This window comes from Cyprinus carpio, chromosome B5 (assembly GCF_018340385.1).
Source record: "Cyprinus carpio isolate SPL01 chromosome B5, ASM1834038v1, whole genome shotgun sequence".
NCBI lineage: Eukaryota > Metazoa > Chordata > Actinopteri > Cypriniformes > Cyprinidae > Cyprinus > Cyprinus carpio.
In genome coordinates this window covers 36987857-37007728 of record NC_056601.1, presented here as the reverse complement: position 1 = coordinate 37007728, position 19872 = coordinate 36987857, and the positions used below count along the sequence as shown (strand labels likewise).

The following is a 19872-nucleotide window of genomic DNA, read 5'->3' as shown; positions in this document are numbered from 1 at the left end:
ATGGTATGAAAAGCCATGTTTCTGAATGACAGAACCTAATGATGCCATGTAGACAGAGAAGAGAAGTGGTCCAAGAACTGAGGCCTGAGGCAACCCCAGTAGTTAGATGTTGCGACTTTGGACACCTCACCTCTCCAAGATACTTTGAAGGACCTATCTGATAGGTAAGACTCAAACCACTGCAGTGATGTTCCTGAGATGCCCTTTGTCAGTAGGGTTGACAGGAGGATCTGGTGGTTAACAGTTTCAAAAGCAGCGGACAGATCAAGCGAGATAAGTATTGAAGATTTGGATTCTGCTCTTGCCAGTCTTAGGGCTTCAACAACTGAGAGCAAGGCAGTCTCAGTTGAATGTCCTCTGCTGAAGCCAGATTGGTTGCTGTCAAGGAGGTTGTTCTGTGTGAGAAAGGTAGAGACTTGGTTGAACACAGCTCGTTCAAGTGTTTTTGCAATGAAAGGAAGAAGGGAAACTGGTCTGTAGTTCTCTAAAAGAGATGGGTTGAGGGTGGGTTTTTTTAAGGAGTGGAGTTATACGAGCCTGTCTAAATGATGAGGGGAAAACACCTGTATGAAGGGATGTGTTAATGATGTGAGTGAGTGCAGGTACAACTGCAGGAGAAATGGCTTGAAGGAGATGAGATGGAATAGGATCAAGTGGACAAGTAGTAGGATTATTAGAAAGAATGAGTTTGGAGACCTTCTGCCTCAGAGAGTGAAGAGAAGGATGTGAATGAGTGTATGTTTGCTGTGAGATGTGCTTGATGGATTGTGGGTGTGGAAAATTGTGCACTGATGTTTTTTAATTTTATTAATGAAAAACGTGGCAAAGTTGTGGCAAAGCTATTAGAGATGAAGCAGGAGGGGACGGAGGAGGACAAAGGAGCGAGGAAAATGTTTTAAAAAGCATGCGCGAGAGTTTAGACGAATTGTTAATTTTGTTATGGTAGTATGTCTTTTTAGCAGTGGAGACATTAGCAGAAAAGGAAGAGAGGAGTGACTGATACACATTAAGGTCAGTAGTATTTTTGGATTTGTGCCACAGTATATGTCACATATATCAAATATAGCCTTTAATTCTGCAACACTACATTCCTTCTTCAGTCATACTATCAAGTGACAATGATGGTACTTTTTCCATCATATTATCTCATGCAAAAGCTCTCTCTCTCTCTGTGTGTGTGCCTTTACGACATGCTGGTGTGTAATCAGAGTACAATAATAGATGATAGAATCTGTACTATTACAGTGGCCCCCACTGGCACAAGAATGGCGAGACGCTCGATGGACACGCCCCCCGGCGATCAGACCACGCCCTCGACCAGACAAAAAACGTTAGCCACGCCCTCGACGATGTGACACGTCCCGACGCTTTTCCACGTCGCGCGCCCAAAACGGTTGAGGCAGGGGTGGCTGCGCGCGCTCGTGCAAAGGCCGGGAAAAAAAAAATGGCGGCGCCCGTCTTGCGAGTGTCTACCCCTCGCTCGGGAGCGGATAGTGCGGCTGCTCGTGTGTCTCTCAGGAATCCTGTTATCCCTGTACGCTTTCCATGTGGAGAGGGAAAAGACCCGCGACGCCAACTACCGCGCCATGTGCGACCTGAGCAGCTCCCTCAGCTGCTCCAAAGTCTTCACGTCCAGGTGAGAGAGAGTGTCAAAACCTAGCGCGTTCCCTAGCTAGGCAGCGTCTGCAGCTGTCAGAGGCGCTTCGAGCGTTCAAAAACCAGGGTTTGACCCCTTTTGGATGCTTTCGGACGTTTTCGGGGATCGTCCCCAGAGTCTGAATGCGCTTTTGACGATCTGAAAGTGCTGTCTAGTTAGGGAGTTCCCTAGGTTTTGACCACACAGCCGGAGTCGCTCCGGGCCCGCTGACTGACTGAAAAGGTGATAAAATATAATATCCGTTTCACATTTTTAGTCTTTTATAGACACGCCTTTTGGGTTGACACAAATAGAGACATAAATATGAACTAAATGAGGTCATTTTAAAGCTGTTTTTGAGTGTGGTTTTTGTGTTGTGAGCAGAAACACAGTGCGGTAGCAGCTAATGCTAGCAGTGCTAATGAGTGAATGAGCTCAGTGCCGTATACTAATATAATTACATGTACCTTACATTTATTCTCTAATGTACTGGACTTGATTGTGTTCTCGAGGTGAAATCAAAGCCACCCATCTAGTAGCATCTTCAGCTGACAGCACATCCCTTAAGTGTGAGCACAACAGGCTGTTTCATCCCTGACACATTATTCAGTGTGCTTCGTGTTTTCAACATGACCCTTTAAATGCAGGAGTTTAATCGTTTTATTGAGACTGAGAGGTGAGCTGGAGGAGGCAATTAATTGAGTTTGATCAGAGTTCAACTTTGTTTCAGTAACCTTTGAAATCAGAGTGGTTTGTTTGAGACGTCAGTTCCTGATTTTATTACTGAAGGATCCACCCTTAAACATCATCAGAGCATTAATAAACTGATTTAGTAATTGTTTAATGCTCAAATTACCCTGGTAATGTTTAGTTGGTATTTAGAATATACACACACACACACGCACACACGCACGTTTGTGTTGAAATGCATATGCATACACTAAATGTTAATTTACTTGTACTCTATGTATTAAGTAGTGTATGGAATATACATTAAATGTATATAGTGGATATATGTAGTTAATTTAGTGTAGTTAATTTAATGTGTGTATATGTATTTATATATATATATATTCATATGTTTACTAAATATGAACTTAAATCTCTTTTTTTTTGTTAATTTTGAGTTTATTTTTGTTTTTTTTTTGTGTGTGTATATATATATACATGTGTGTTTTTTTTTATATTTATATATATACTTATATATATATATAGTACACTATATATTAACTAGTGTATGGAATATATACACTAAATGTTAATTTAAATGTATATAGTTAATGGATATATGTAGTTAATTTAATGTGTGTATATATATATATATATATATATATATATATATATATATTCATATGTATACTTAATATGAACTTAAATCTATATATTTAGTAAATGTGAAGTTAATATTAGTATGTGTGTGTGTATATATACACATACATGTGCATTCTTTATATATATATATATATTTACTTGTACACTATATATTAACTAGTGTATGGAATATATACACTAAATATTAATTTAAATGTATATAGCTAGTGAATATATTTATATTTTTATCCAAAGCGACTTACAGTGTATTCAAGCTAACATTTTTTTTTTTTTACTTAATATTTTTTATTTTTTTTTTTATATTTAACTTTTTTATTTGGTGTAATTTAGGTATCAGTAATGTAAAACAAATGTAATGTGTACGTTTGCAGTTTAAAGGTCCGGTTCCTGGGGTTGCTTTTGTTAATAAATAACTTTCTCCCTTTCCTTGATTCAGCAATAACAAGACCACTTTCATGCAACTTGTTGTTGAATTAAAGCGCTTAGAGGAAAAAAAGGGACAGTCATGTGAAGTGCACTCACTTTCAGGAGAACTTCATTTGAAGTAACGCTGATGGAAAACAAATCACATGCATCTCAGATCCTCTCAGAGTAGATCAGCTGTCCTAAGGGATGATTTTTGATATTTTTTAATGCAGTTTTTTTTTGTCGTATATTGAGATGACATGATACAGACGGATGTGTCTTTCAGATCTGGTATTAATAGAGGCTCCCACTTTATCTGTGAATCTGATGATGTGCCCAATGCCCACTCATCATGAAATAAATAGGACACAGCATCATATATCACGCTCACTTTATGTTATTATCATCACGTAGATAAAGAGGCCATGCGTTTGCATGTTTGAGTCTATCGAATTGCTTCAGAAAGCTGCTGATTGTGTTGTTTGCTCACAGCGGGCCGTCTGATAAAGCAGGCGGTCTGCAGAGAAAACAACCAAACTTACCTCCAGCTGGGTGAAGGTTTTCAGGAGCATTACACGATCAGGCTTAAGGTCTCGCTCTTAAAGGGAACCGACCTTTATACGACTTTTCTGTGTAGCCGAACTGACTTCAGATGTCTCTCAAGATCTTTCGCTATGGGTTTCGCCTCTTAATTCGGTAGTGAACGGTCTCTCATTGGGAAAACACACTGTACTGATCATTGAGTCTCGACTCTGATGCTTTCTCAAGGTTTGGGAAAGGTTTCTGAGTGTTTTCTTGCTCTGTGGAGGTGAGAGACGTTATTTTAAAACATAAGGGATTGAATTCAATGGCTGGAAAACAATATTATTTTGGTGCATGTATTGGTATCAGAAATTGAATTGAGTAGATCATTACACTGAGCAACGCTCTGGTTCTGGAAGTAAATATCCCGTTTATTTTCTCCATAAATATCAATAATGTTAACAGACAGAGCTACAATGAGCACCAAGGTCATTCTGTCACATCTGCTGATGTAGAAACCATACATTAGAGTGATTTTAATATTCAGAAATCATATTTTATGAACCAAATTCCCAGTGAAGAACTACATTACCCATAATCCTGCACAGAGATCTACCAATCAGTGCATTCGCTGTTAACGTGAGAATGAAAATCACATTAAATGTGACCGTCAAATCCCATGATGCTTTGCACATTTTTTAACCTCTCAAACTAGTTTTATGCAAAACTGATTATATGCTATATATTTGTTGTTTTTATATTGGATGGTTCATATTATTGTTTCCTTTTTTTGATTGTTTATATAATATATATATATATATATATATATATATATTATATATATATATTCTGTTGTTTGTTGTTTCATGTATCAGTGGTTTTATATTGTACAGTTGTTCAGTGTGTGGTTCAATGACACGTTCGTTATCCTTTTTAAATCTCGTTTGCATACTTTTGTTTTTTAATCAACATTGTGATGTTGTGTTGTGAGGGTTGGTTTAGTTTCAAGGCTTTCAACTCGTTAAGCAATCTTTGGAAACGTCTGTGGAGAAATGAACTACATGTCATACTTAATTATTGTTTCTAGTTATTCTCGTCACGGTGCTTCGATTGTTTTTTGCATGTGTTGTGAGGTAACCATATATGTCTCGTGAGGTGTTTCTCATGCATGTCTGGCATGCAGTCTTTACTTGCTAGTAATCATCACTCTTGAAAATAAAGGTTTCAAAAGGAGTTTTTTGCAGCAGCATTATAGAAGAAATATTTTTGGGTTCCCTAAATAACCTTTTAACCATTTCTCTGCGTAAAGAACCTTTTCCCCCTAAAACTAACCTTTTATGCGATCAAAATTTTCCACAGATGTTAAAGGTTTTGTCACTGTCTCAGTTTGGCATTCAAAAGTCAAACAAGCTTTAATATGAATGCTCATTGGCGTAATAATGCATACTATAAACAACAGACTAACATACATTCTGAAGAAAATACAAATATCGTGTGTTTGTTTTACATTTGTCTGGTACAGATCTCATTAAAAGCATGCTGTGTTCAGTTTTGCTTGTTAAGACAAACTGCTTCTTCATTAATTGAACTGTAGCTAGTGAAATGAATGAACACATAATAAAGAAAATATGAATACAAGGACCTGAAGTTGATGTGATTGTACTTGCATTATTATTTATGTAGCACACATATGTTTTCTGAGCAGAAATCTTTCATTGGGAATGCTGGGAACATAGGTGGAGATCGAGCATGACCTCGAGGTTTTGGCAGCACTTAATCTTTGTCAAATCCCTTTGTCTGGAAGTTTGAACGAACTGCTCCCAGTGTTGGTTACAACCTTTTTCCCTCTTCATGGCTAGTTACTAGAACAGGTTTCGGGCTTTCAACACTTAGAGACTGATGTAGCAATCAGATTCCAGCTCTATATGAACCGTAACTGGAATCCAGTCATTGCATTCAAGTTTACTCACAACATTATAAATAGTGTTGCAATGGAAAGTATGTTTAGGAAATGAACCACAATTGTCCATTTAGTGCTTTTTTTTTACTGTTTAATGCTGAAATGTGTCCAGTTTTGTGATTGTCAGCCATAATTAAGGCCCAAAAAATGCAATATGATTTTCCTGCCTTTTAAGATTTGCTTTGTTTTGGCAGATTTCTTTGCAGAAAATGCATTATGAGCTGAGTCAGTAAAAAAAAATAAAAAAATAATGCAAGATGAGAAATGTTATATATATTTGATATTATTTCAATATAGAAAAATATCAAACGTTGATGTAATGATGTAACATGCAGTATTTTATCTAATATTTGTGTGTGCTGTTTATGTACATATGCTGGAATTGGACATGACTGGAAACCACCACATTTCTCCTTTGTTAGTATAGTTTCAAACAATTTGGGTCAGAAATCTCCGTTCGCACTGATAAAAGGAAACTGGGCTGTTTATGTGCTGCTGTCTTGATCAATGTATTGATTTGATTTAAGCCTAAATATTCCGTCGTAACGATGCTTGTATTCCCTCGAGAAACCCAGAGCGCTCACACATGATATTAGTATTTATTTTGCAGTTCCAGTGTCTCATGTTGTTTTGATTTCTGCTGCTTTACCGATTCTCTCTGTTTGTGTTTTTCATCTTTTTCTGTAGATGGGGTCGAGGGATTTGGACTGTTAGGAACCATTTTGCAGGAATCGACAGTGCAGTAAAACCAGCCAAAACAGAAAGTGTCTATGGAATCTTGTTTTTATATCTTTCAGCTGTTACTAGGTAAGAACAGCATCAACCGCATTGATTTGCAGATTATGACATTTTTACAATAACAGTTTCTTTCTTTGGATGCAACAGTACAGAAAGTCTGATGAATGGCTTTGGTCATTGTGTGCATAATTTTTTTACTGTCTATTTTGCATAAAGTTCAACTTCAATTTTATTTTCTATATTTTTCCTAAATAAATTACAAATAAATTTACCTTGGAAGATTTTGGCTTTCGGCAATTATGAAAACTGATTTGAGTAATTAAATTGAGTTACTGTTCATATAAAATGATTGTTTAGTAGTTTTCAGTAGGTTGTAAAAGTGCACTACAAGTTTTGTAATTATTTATAATTATTTATACAAGTAATTATTTTGATTTCATGCAATTTTGTTTTTTATTGTTTTTAGATAATTTATTTAAAATATATTGAAGATTTTTTGTTTTTTATATTTCTAAGCAATTATTTTTTTTTTATATTTATATATAGAATTATATATTTAAAAGTAAGCATAAATCTATTGTTTATTTATTATTTTTTTGAAAATTCAGTAAATGGAGTGATGTTAGGAAGAGTCCCTGAATAATTGTGTTAAATTATCGTGATCTCAATAAACTTGATTATGAGGATTTCTTACTGCGTGAACACAAGAACACACATGGTGCCTACGTAGCTCTCAATCTACATGTACTACTGGGGAATTGTGTTAAAACTGTTAGCTGATATCATTTCTGTCTCTTTCCAGGTTTTATTGTAGAACATTTGAAAGTTCACATTAATTCAGTGTACAGTGTCTGCCATTAGCCAGAGATGAATATGAACACACATTATTACGTGTGAGTGTGTCCGGTTATAGTAGGAACATTACTATCTGTAATCTAAACGGTTTCACAGGCCTCTGGAATTATTGCCCCTCACTTGTCCTTGTCTGTCATCACTGATGGCTGGAATCTCTAAGCGTTTTCAGTGCGATGAGCTGGAGTCAAACATTCACAACCTCAGTTTAACCTGACTCTCGTGTCCTGTAGTCTCTTCTCCGGACAGCGTTTGAGTTAGCAGTATCAGTTTCTCTTGTGTTTCTCATTCTCTTTATCTGGGTTATTATTGTTAAATAAAACTATACTGAAAACTTTTGTAAATATTAGATGAAAAACAAGCTAAATGAAAATTAGAAATGTTGTCTTGGCAACTAAATTGAAGCACTAGAATTACTAACCGGAAATAAATTAAAAGATTCACTAAACGGACACTGAAATAATATAAAATAATCCTAAATAGAAAAATAAAAATGACAAAAACACATAAAGAGTACTAACAATTAAACTATATATATATATATATATAATATATATATATATATATATATATATATATAAAATGAAAACTGAAAATTTCAAAATAAACACTAATTCAAAATACTAATATAAACTAGTATAGCATTTATAAATAGTGGTAGCATTTGATTTTTCTAAGTTTTTTTTATATTGTTATTATTTATTACTATTTTTAAAGTACTATATTAAAGTAATTGCAATATAGTAAATATAATTAGTAAATCACACAATTAAAACATCCTAATACATTACAGTAATGCAAATTTGGGAGAAAATTATGCTTATTTTCATGAAATGATGGGGAGATAGTAAAATTATCTTTTGTTTGATGAAAGGTGATATCAGAAATAATCAAACCGAAATTTTCTAATAGGGAATTTGCTCTTAAATTTTTGGAGGTTTTTATTTTTAAAAAACCGTTTTTTAAAAAAGGCCCCTAAAATGGTTTTACTTTAAAAAATTGTTTAATTTTTTGCTAAAAAAATTTCCTTTAACCGTTTTACTGAAGGGGGAATTTGGAAAAACCGGGGCTTTTTTTGACCCCATTTTTTGTAAAATTTAAAATTCCTTAACGGTGTCTTTCCCTTTAACCCCGTAAAGTGCCCTTTTTTAAGTGGTTTTTAAAAGGAATGCCTTTAAAATTGGGCAACTTTTTAAGGGAAGGAGGATAATGTGCGGAAATTTAAATTTTTCATAAAAGGCCCGGTAAACCCCCAAAATCGTTTAAAAACCCCCGGTTTATTTTTCCCGGAAACCCATTAGTTTTTTTTTTTTTTTTTTTTTTTTTTTTTTTCACCTTTTTGGTAATTTTAAAAAGTTGAAAAAAATTTTGGCCTTTCCCTAAAAAAAAGTCTTTCATTACAAAAGGGGGAACTTTTAAAATAACCGTTCCAAAAAATACCCCCTTTAATGTTATTTATTACAAAAATTTTAATTTTTAAATAATTTTATTTTTAAAATTTTTTCTCCACTTTCAAAAACTAAATAAACCAAAGTTTTAAATTTAATTTAATTTTTCTAATTTTGTTATAGAAGGGGTTTTTTTTTAAAATAAAATTTTAAGAATTGCTTGGTTTTTATTCCAAAAAAAACCCCAAAAATTCGTCTTTTAAAATTCAATTTTCAAAAATATTTTAAAACTTTTTTTTTTCTTCTCCACCCGAACCCCCTTTTTAAAACCTTTTAACACCCCAACCTTTTTTCTTTAATCCTAAAAATATTTTGAAATTTTTAAGAATTTTTTTAAATATCCTTTTTTTGTTTAATTTTTTTGATTTTACTTATTTTTTTTAAATAGTTATTAAATATAAAATTTTTTTAAAACGTTTTTTTATTAAAGAATTCTCACCAAAAACAAAATTTGGGAATTTTTGTAAAAAATTGAAAAAGGTTTTTTAAAAAAAATTTTGATAACAGTCACCTTTTTTTATTAGTCACCACCCTAATTTCCCTTAGGTTAATTTTTCCTTTTACATTTTGGGTTTTCCCAATTTCCTTTTTTTTTCTCCACTTACTTTTGGCCTTAAAAACCACCAATTTTTTACCTTTGTCCATTTAAAATCCCTGAATTTGCCCCTTGGGAAGGGGTTGTTTAATTTTCATTCCATAATTTTTAACATTTTTTATTTTTTTTAAAACCTTATGAAAACAAAATTTGGACCGTTTTTTAAACCCGTGTTTATCCGGGTTTTCAAAATTTCTTATTCGGGGGAAAGGGTTTTTCCCAATTATTGCATTCTTTAATTAAACGGCCCCATTTGGGCCAAAATTTAAAGTTTAACCAAGAAAACGACAAAACCGGTTTTTTTTTTGTTTTTTTTTTTTAAATCCCCTGGGAATTTTAGGGGTTTTGTTAAATTTTATGTTTTAACAAAAGGGACCCAAAGAAACCCCCAAAATACCTTTTAAATTTTATTTCTTTTAAACACATAAATTAAGGGGTTTTTTTTTGTTTTGTGTTTTTGTATTAAATTTAATAAAAAATTTAAAATGAAAAATTTAAAAATTTAAATGTTTTTTATAAAGTGGTTTGTTTTTATTTTATCTGCAGCGGTTTTTTTTAAATTAATTTATTAAGGGGCTGTTATTAATTTAAATTAATTTTAAAAACTTTTTCCCCCTTGAAAATCCCCCAAAAAGTATTTTAAAACCAAATTTTTTGGGGGTTTTAAAATTTGAATTAACTTTCAGGGGAAAAAAAGAAAAAATTTTTTCCCCGAAATTTTCTTTAAAAAACTTTTTTTTTTCCTCCATTAAAGCCTTTAATCCCAAAAAACTTAGTTTTTACCCAGTTTTAAAAAAAGGGTTTTTTTGGGGGTTGAAAATAATTCATTTTTTTTTTTAAAAACCAACTATTTGAGAAACTTTTAATTCCCCTTTAATATTTTTTTTTGTTTTTTTTAAGATTAATAAAAACTTAGGGAAATTAAACTGATTTTTTCAGGGGATAAAATGTTTGAGACTTTTTTTCCCTTAAAACATTTTTTTAAAAAATTAAAAATTTTGCATTTTAAAGTTTTTCCCTTCTTTTGGAAATTTTTCTTGGATCTTTTTTCCCCCGGTTTTGAAAAAAGGTTCTTTAAAAATTTTAAAAAAACCGGTTTAGAGAGGGAAAAAACGGGGGTTTTGGTTTTAAAGGGAAAATTAATTTCGTAAAAACCCCTTAAAACAAAACCCCACAATCTTTGTTTAAACTTTTTTGGGGGGTTTTTTTTTTTTGGTGTTGTATAAAATAAATTAATATTTTTTGTATAAAAATTTTTTATAATTTTTTTTGGGGGTTGTTTAAAGGGCTGTCTTTTGGAAAACATTTTTAACAATTTTTCCCCCGTCTCCCTTGCCAAAAATTTTAAATTTTAATTTTCGGGAAACCCCCAAAAATTTTTAACCCTTTTTTTTTTAAACCCCTTTTCCCAACTAAAGTTGGCCTCAAAGAAGTTTGGAAAAAATCCGTTTTTTGTTCCCCCCAAATAAAAATTTCACTTAATGACCCCAGCTTGTTATCCCTTTTTCAAAATTTGCCCCTTTTTAATTGGTAAAAGTTTTATTAGGGGAAACAACCTGGGGGGTTGGATTTAAAAAACACCCCCCTTAAAAATTTTTGTCTTTTTTTGGATACTGAAATGACCCTGGAAAAAATTTAAAACTACCTCATTGGCAAAAATTCCCCTTTTTCCCCATTTTTAAACAGCTGTTTTTCTTTGTTTTTTTTTTTTTTTATTTTTTTTTCTTTTTTGTTTATTTTCTTTTTTTTCAATTGTTGTTTTGTTTTTTTTATTTTTTTAAATTTTTTACTTTTTTTTTTTTTAAAATATGTGTTTTTTTTTTTTTTTTTTTTTTTTTTCTTTCTTTGGTTATGTGTTTCTTAAGTTCTCATAATTTTTTTTTTTATACTCTGAAAATTTTTTTAAAAAATTTTAAAATATGAAACTTTGTGTCTAGTTGTCGAATTTCAATAATGGCTTTTTTAAAAAAAACACACTACTGCTCTATTTGTCATTTAACCACCATTTTTTTAACAGTTTTAATAGCACATTTCATGGGTTTTTTTTGTTGTTCTTTTCATCTTTTTTCTTTTTGGGGAGGGAGAAGATGATTTTATTTTTTTTTTTTTTTATATCCTGTTTGATTTTTTCCTTTTGTTTGAAACGATTTTTCATGTGACCACTATTCCTTTAATTCCTCCTTTACCAAAAGCAGCTGCTCCCCATCTTTTTTTTTTTTTTTCTTTTAATTTTTTTTTATTTTCTTCTTCTCTTATTTTTTTTTTTTTTTTTTTTTTTTGGTCAAATTTTTTTTTTTTTTTTTTTTTTTGTCAAAGCAAAGTCAGGGTTTTTCATCCTTCCCCTTTTGTTTTAACCTATTAAAATTTTTTTCAACTTCAGGGAGGTCTTTTTTTTTTGATTTTTTGATGTTTTTCTTTTATATAAAAATTCTTTTTTTTAACACTTCGCTTTATTATTGGTTTTTATTTGTTTCTTTCACTGTTTTTTTTTTGTAAACAACAAAAATTCGATGATGTTTATTGGTTCTAAAATTGTTGTCTTACTAATTATTACTTTTATTTATTTTATATTATTAAAGCTTATAAAACCAGGAAGATGCATTTCATTCACTTGTCAGCAGTTTTTGTGTGTGTTGTGTGTGTGGGTGTTTTGTTGTGTTGTGTTGCATTTTAAAAATATATTATAAATAAAAAATATTTTTTAATGTAAGTTTAATACAAAAATTCACCATTTCTTGTATTTTTTTTTTTGCACATGGCGAGGTGATATGGATATGTAAATAATAAATTATCAGAAAAAAAAAAAAAAAAAAACAAAAACCTGAATGCCAAAAAATTAAAAAAAAAATAAAATATAATAAAAAGGTTTTTTTGTTTAATTTTCAAAAAATGAACAAGAAATACTAATTTTTTAACAAAAATTTTAATTTTTAATAATTTTTGGGGGATTAAAATTTTTCCCCCCCAAAAAAATTTAAAAATTCCTTTTTAAATGACCCTTTTCTGTTTTTAACCCCTTGGCCTTATATCTTTGAAAAGTGGCAATATTTTAGATTTTTATTTTAAAGGGTTTTGGTTTTTTTTTGAATTATTGGTAAAAATTTTAAATTTTAAAAAGGTATAAAATTTTTCAAATTATTAATTAATAATTTCCTTTAAAATTTTTGAAAGCACCAAAATACATTTTTAAATTTAAAAACAAGACTTTAAAATTTAAGTTTAAAATTTTCCCCCTGGTTTGGTTTATACCGGTTAACCAGCACCCTTTTTAAAAAACAAAATTTAATTTACCGATTTTTTAAAGGGTTTCCCCAAATAAAAATTAAGCTTTCCCCCCTTTTTTGGCCCAACCCCTGGCCTTTAATCCAACAAATGATTTTAATTTTTTACAGGCCCGCCCCCCCTTTTGAGAAAAAAAATTCCCCTTTTTTATTCCCACCAAAAAAGGAAAAAAAAAACCTTTTAAAGATTCCGGAAACAGATCCGAGAAAATTTGTTTTAAAGTCAAAAACCCCTTTGGGCCAACTTTTCAAAACCAGGGGGGGAATTTTCGTTCCTTCCCCCCGGGTTTCTTTCGGCCGGGTTTTAAACCAAATTAAACCCGGTTTCCAAAACGTTCCCACCAATTCTTTTGCTTTCCCCTCAACAAAAACTTTTTCCCAATGATTCCCCTTGTTAACCTTTTTTTTCCCCAAAAGAAAAAAGGAAAAAGGGGGGGGGAAAAAAAAAAAAAAACTTTTTTTTTCCTTTTCCCCCCAAAATATTTTGGGGGGGGTGGGGGGAAAAGAAAAGGGGGGGGGTTTTTTTTTTTTGAAGGTTTGGGGATTAGGGGGTTTTAAAAAGGGGGAAAATGTTGTTTTTTTTTTTTTTTTTGCGGGGGGAAAACAAAAAAAAATTTCCAGAAAAAAAGGTTAAGTAAAAACCCCCCCAATTTTTTTGAAAGCTTTTTTGGGTTTTTTTTTTCAAAAAAAAAAAAAACAAAAAAAAACATAAATGAAAAACAAAAAAATCCCCCCAATTTTTTCCTTAAAAGGGGAACGGGGTTTGGAGCAAAAACACAAGGGGGCATACAATATTGTGACGCGAACCGTTTCATCAACCGATTCAGTTCGTTTGGTGAACTGCTTTCAAGAAGAATCCGGTTACATCGCGTGATTTCGTTCGCGAAACCGGATTTGTCTGTGAACGCGCTCAATACCGATACCCGGAAGAGAACTCCAATCTGAATAAAGTCGTAGTTTTTTGAATATTTTTTGGGACCAAAAATGGATTTTTCGTGAATCAGTAAAAAATTCTAACGGACCCTCTGATGTCCACATGGACTTACTTTGAGATGTTTTTTATTACCTTTTCTGGACGTGGACAGTATACCGTACATACATTCTCAATGAGGGACAGAAAGCTCTCGGACTAAAATCTAAATAATCTTTATACTGTGTGTTCCGAAGATGACCGGAGGTCTCACGGGTTTGGAACGACATGAGGGTGTGTCTAATTCACTTACTTTCATTTTGGGGCGCGCGGGAGGGTCCAAAGGGCCGCGGCTGGGGGTAGACCAGAAAGGGGGGGGGGACGGCTGTCGGGGGGGAGGCGGGGGGGGGGGAGCAACCGGCGAGACAGGCAACTATCCCGTGAATTGATGCACACTTATCTATAATATATATACTATATATATATAATATATATATAATTATATATTATAGATATATATATATATAGATATATATATATTATCTATATCTATATATATAGATACAGACACACGCTCACTGGCCACTAGTTATTAGTACACCTTGCTAGTACCGGGTTGGACCCCCTTTTGTCTTCAGAACTGCCTTAATTCTTTGTGGCATAGATTCAACAAGGTGTTGGAAATATTCCTCCGAGATTTTGGTCCATATTGACATGATAGCATCACATAGTTGCTGCAGATTTGTCGGCTGCACATCCATGATGCGAATATCCCGCTCCAACACATCCCAAAGCTGCTCTACTGGATTGAGATCTAGTGACTGTGGAGGCCATTTTAGTAAAGTGAACTCATTGTCATGTTCAAGAAACCAGTCAGATGATCTGAGCTTTGTGACATGGTGCATTATCCTGCTGGAAGTAGCCATCAGAAGATGGGTACACTGTAGTCATAAAGGGATGGACATGGTCAGAAACAATGCTCAGGTAGGCCGTGGCGTTTAAACAATGCTCAATTTGGTACTAAGGGGCCCAAAGTGTGCCAAGAAAATATCCCCCAACACCCATTACACCACCACCACCCGCCTGAACCGTTGAGACAAGGCAGGATGGATCCATGCTTTCATGTTCTTTACGCCAAATTCTGACTCTACCATCTGAATGTCGCAGCAGAAGTCGAGACTCAGCAGACCAGGCAACCTTTTCCAATCTTCTATTGTCCAATTTTGGTGAGCCTGTATGAATTGTAGCCTCTGTTTCCTGTTCTTAGTTAACAGGAGTGGCACCCGGTGTGGTCTTCTGCTGTTGTAGCCCATCTGCTTCAGGGTTCGACGTGTTGTGTGTTCAGAGATGGTATTCTGCATATCTTGGTTGTAACGAGTGGTTATTTGAGTTACTGTTGCCTTTCTATCATCTCTAACTAGTCTGCCGATTCTCCTCTGACCTCTGACATCAACCAGGCATTTTCGTCCACACAAGTGGATATTTCTCTTTTTTGGACCATTCTCTGTAAACCCTAGAGATAGTTGTGTGTGAAATCCCAGTAGATTAGCAGTTTTTGAAATACTCAGACCAGCCCGTCTGGCACCAACAACCACGTTCAAAGTCACTTAAATCCCCTTTCTTCCCCATTCTGATGCTGGTTTAAACTTCAAGTCGTCTTCTCCACATCTAGATGCCTAAATGCATTGAGTTGCCGCCATATGATTGGCTGATTTGCAATTTGTGTTACCAAGCAATTAAACAGGTGTACCTAATAAAGTGGCCGGTGAGTGTGTGTGTGTGTGTGTATACACTAACCTAAAGGATTATTAGGAACACCTGTTCAATTTCTCATTAATGCAATTATCTAATCAACCAATCACATGGCAGTTGCTTCAATGCATTTTAGGGGTGTGGTCCTGGTCAAGACAATCTCCTGAACTCCAAACTGACTGTCAGAATGGGAAAGATTGGTGATTTAAGCAATTTTGAGCGTGGCATGGTTGTTGGTGCCAGACGGGCCGGTCTGAGTATTTAACAATCTGCTCACTTACTGGGATTTTCAACGCACAACCATTTCTAGGGTTTACAAAGAATGGTGTGAAAAGTGGAAAAAATCCAGTAAACATCCAGTATGCGGCAGTCCTGTGGGCGAAAATGCCTTGTTGATGCTAGAGGTCAGAGGAGAATGGGCCGACTGATTCAAGCTGATAGAAGAGCAACTTTGACTGAAATAACCACTTGTTACAACCGAGGTTTGCAGCAAAGCATTTGTGAAGCCACAACACGCACAACCTTGAGGCAGATGGGCTACAACAGCAGAAGACCCCACCGGATGCCACTCATCTCCACTACAAATAGGAAAAAGAGGCTACAATTTGCACGAGCTCACCAAAAATGGACAGTTGAAGACTGGAAAAATGTTGCCTGGTCTGATGAGTCTCGATTTCTGTCGAGACACATTCAGATGGTAGAGTCAGAATTTTGGCGTAAACAGAATGAGAACATGGATCCATCATGCCTTGTTACCACTGTGCAGGCTGGTGGTGGTGGTGTAATGGTGTGGGGGATGTTTTCTTGGCACACTTTAGGCCCCTTAGTGAAAATTGGGCATCTTTCAAATGCCAACGGCCTACCTGAGCATTGTTTCTGACCATGTCCATGCCTTTATGACCACCATGTACCCATCCTCTGACGGCTACTTCCAGCAGGATAATGCACCATGTCACAAAGCTCGAATCATTTCAAATTGGTTTCTTGAACATGACAATGAGTTCACTGTACTAAAATGGCCCCCACAGTCACCAGATCTCAACCCAAGAGCTGGAACGGGAGCTTCGTGCCCTGGATGTGCATCCCACAAAATCTCCATCAACTGCACGATGCTATCCTGTTCAATATGGGCCAAAATTTCTAAAGAATGCTTTCAGCAACCTTGTTGAAACAATGCCACGTAGAATTAAGGCAGTTCTGAAGGTGAAAGGGGGTCAAACACAGTATTAGTATATATCTATTTTGCTGTAAAAACTAAAAATACGTTAAGAAAAAAAAATATATATATATATACAGTATTGTTCAAAAATAATAGCAGTACAATGTGACTAACCAGAATAATCCAGGTTTTTAGTAGTTTTTTTTTTTATTGCTACATGGTAACAAAGTTACCAGTAGGTGCAGTAGATTCTCAGAAAACAAACAATACCCAGCATTCATGATATGCATGCTCTTAAGGCTGTGCAATTGGGCAATTAGTAAAACAAACAATACCCAGCATTCATGATATGCATGCTCTTAAGGCTGTGCAATTGGGCAATTAGTAATAAAAAAACAGGTTTGAATCAGGTGGCCCCTATTTAAGGATGAAGCCAGCACTTGTTGAACATGCATTTGAAAGCCTGGAGGAAAATGGGTTGTGTTCAAAGACATTGTTCAGAAAGAACAGCATACTTGATTAAAAGTTGATTGGAGAGGGGAAAACCTATAAAGAGGTGCAAAAAATGATAGGCTGTTCAGCTAAAATGATCTCCAATGCCTTAAAATGGAGAGCAAAACAGAGAGACGTGGAAGAAACGGAAGACAACCATCAAAATGGATCGAAGAATAACCAGAATGGCAAAGGCTCAGCCAATGATCACTCCAGGATGGTCAAAGACAGTCTGGAGTTACCTGTAAGTACTGTAACAGTTAGAAGACGTCTGTGTGAAGCTAATCTATTTTCAAGAATCCCCCGCAAAGTCCCTCTGTTAAAAAAGGCATGTGCAGAAGAGAGGTTACAATTTGCCAAAGAACACATCAACTGGCCTAAAGAGAAATCGAGAGGAACATTTTGTGGACTGATGAGAGTAAATTGTTCTTTTTGGGTCCAAGGGCCACAGACAGTTTGTGTGAGACGACCCCCCAAACTCTAAATTCAAGCCACAGTACACAGTGAAGACAGTGAAGCATGGTGGTGCAAGCATCATGATATGGGCATGTTTCTCCTACTATGGTGTTGGGCCTATTTATCGCTATACCAGGGATCATGGATCAGTTTGCATATGGCAAAATACTTGAAGAGGTCATGTTGCCCTATGCCGAAGAGGACATGCCCTTGAAATGGTTGTTTCAACAAGACAATGACCCCAAACACACTAGTAAACTCGTGGTTCCAAACCAACAAAATTAATGTTATGGAGTGCTAGTAAACTCGTGGTTCCAAAAATCCAATCGGAACTTGTAAGGGGGGGATGTCAAAAATGCTGTTTCTGAAGCAAAACCAAGAAATGTAAATGAATTGTGGAATGTAGTAGTAAAGAATCATGGAGTGGAATAACAGCTAAGAGGTGCCACAAGTTGGTTGACTCCATGCCACACAGATGTGAAGCAGTTTTTAAAAAAAAACTGGTCATACAACTAAATATTAGTTTAGTGATTCACGGGATTGCTAAATCCTAGAAACAAAAATGGTTTGTACAAAATAGTTTTGAGTTTGTACAGTCAACGGCAGACACTGCTATTTTTTTGAACCACACCCCTTTCCACTAATTGCACAATTGCACAGCCTTAAGAGCTTGCACATCATGAATGCTGAGTCTTGTTTTGTTTTCTGAGAATCTTCTGCACCTACTGGTAACTTGTTTGCCACGTAGCAATAAAAAATATACTAAAAACCTGGATTATTCTGGTTAGTCACATTGTACTGCTATTATTTTGAACAATACTGTATATATATTATTATTGTTAGTTATATTGTATATATTTTTTATTCTGGTTGGTTGGATTTTAATGAGTACCATCATGTCTAAAGAGTATTCATGTATATTTGTTGGAGTTGCTGCGGTAGTAAACTCCTGGCAGTTCTGTTGTTGTCAGTTGTTGTTCTTCAGTGCATTAACCTCTCTCTGTATGTATGTGTGTGTGTGTGTGTGTGTGCACGCACAGGTTTGACGGCCAGTGCGATGGCGGCTCTGATTCTCATGACCACCTCCATCGCGTCAGTGATGGGCTCGCTCTACCTGGGCTACATCCTCTACTTCGTCCTTAAGGACTTCTGCGTGTGATCTGCATCACCACATACGTACTGAACTTCATCCTGTTTGTGCTTCAACTACAAGCGACTGGTTACTTGAACGAGGCCTGGAAGCAGCAGCTCCAAGCCAAGCAGGACTAGACACACAAAAACACAACAACAACACAAAGTATAGAAGGATAACCAATCATCCAACACGTGGGGAAAATGTGACCTCTGAAAAAATTTGTGACTTGCCACCAGGAGACAAATGTTCATTCTCTTGTGTGTGTGTGTGTGTGTGTGTGTGTGTTAAACGAAACAAAAAATTAAACAAGGAAAGAAAACATGCATCTTTAGGGGCCACAGATCACAGGTTTATTGCATTGCAAGGACGGATTGGAAAACAGAAACAAATCTGTCCGCTTTGATTTCTCCTTGGTTTTCTTTGTTCACTGAGATGAAAATGAGGTTTGTGCTTTGATCGAGAAAGAAAGAGAGAGCGGTCAGAAAGCACTTACAAACAGAAGAGGGTGTCCTTTCCCTGAGGAATAAAATAATGGAGAAAACAATGTGAGAAATTCTGTTTACTTGAATCCGCTGGGAGAGCGGTTGCTCTTTGGGAGCAGCTGATTCCAGCGGGACTGAATTTAAGGGTTATAAAGGGTAAACACGAATGATCATGAGGCTAATGCACCGCTCGCAAACATGATTCCACAAAAACAACGGATTACTATTGAAAACAAATAGTGTAATTTTTTTTTTTTTTATGTTTACAGATTTTTTTTTTAAATTGTTTTGGAAGAGGACCACTCGTAAAACATGGAAGAATGTGAGCTGTATGTGTGTAGATCAGATTTGTCTGTGACTACATTTTTTTTTTTTTATTATTTTGTTTGTTTTGCAGTTCTGTAAATAGCTGCCGCAAAGCAATATTCCAGACTAGTTTGTGTTTTACTATTGAAACATTAAAAAGTCCCAATCTACGGCAAGTCCGTCACTTCCAATGAGTGCTTTCAACAGCGATTGTGCGGGTTATTCTTTGTGCAAGTGTTTAAGCGTTTTACTCATCCTAAGGGGTCTTGATCCAGATTAAACGCTGCATTTGTTATGTTGGAATTACTGTAATTGAGATGAAGTTGTAATGTTAGACTCAAGAATTATTTATTTCTCTGTCAGTGCTCATAACACCAAATCGGGGTTTGGTTTAAAGGGAAATACCAAGCA

The 19872-nt window shown here is 34.8% G+C and overlaps 1 pseudogene; it reads left to right on the top strand.

Moving 5' to 3' along the window:
- The first annotated feature begins 1444 nt into the window (after window positions 1–1444).
- On the top strand, window positions 1445–18955 carry LOC109081541 (annotated as a pseudogene).
- The last annotated feature ends 917 nt before the right edge of the window (window positions 18956–19872 follow it).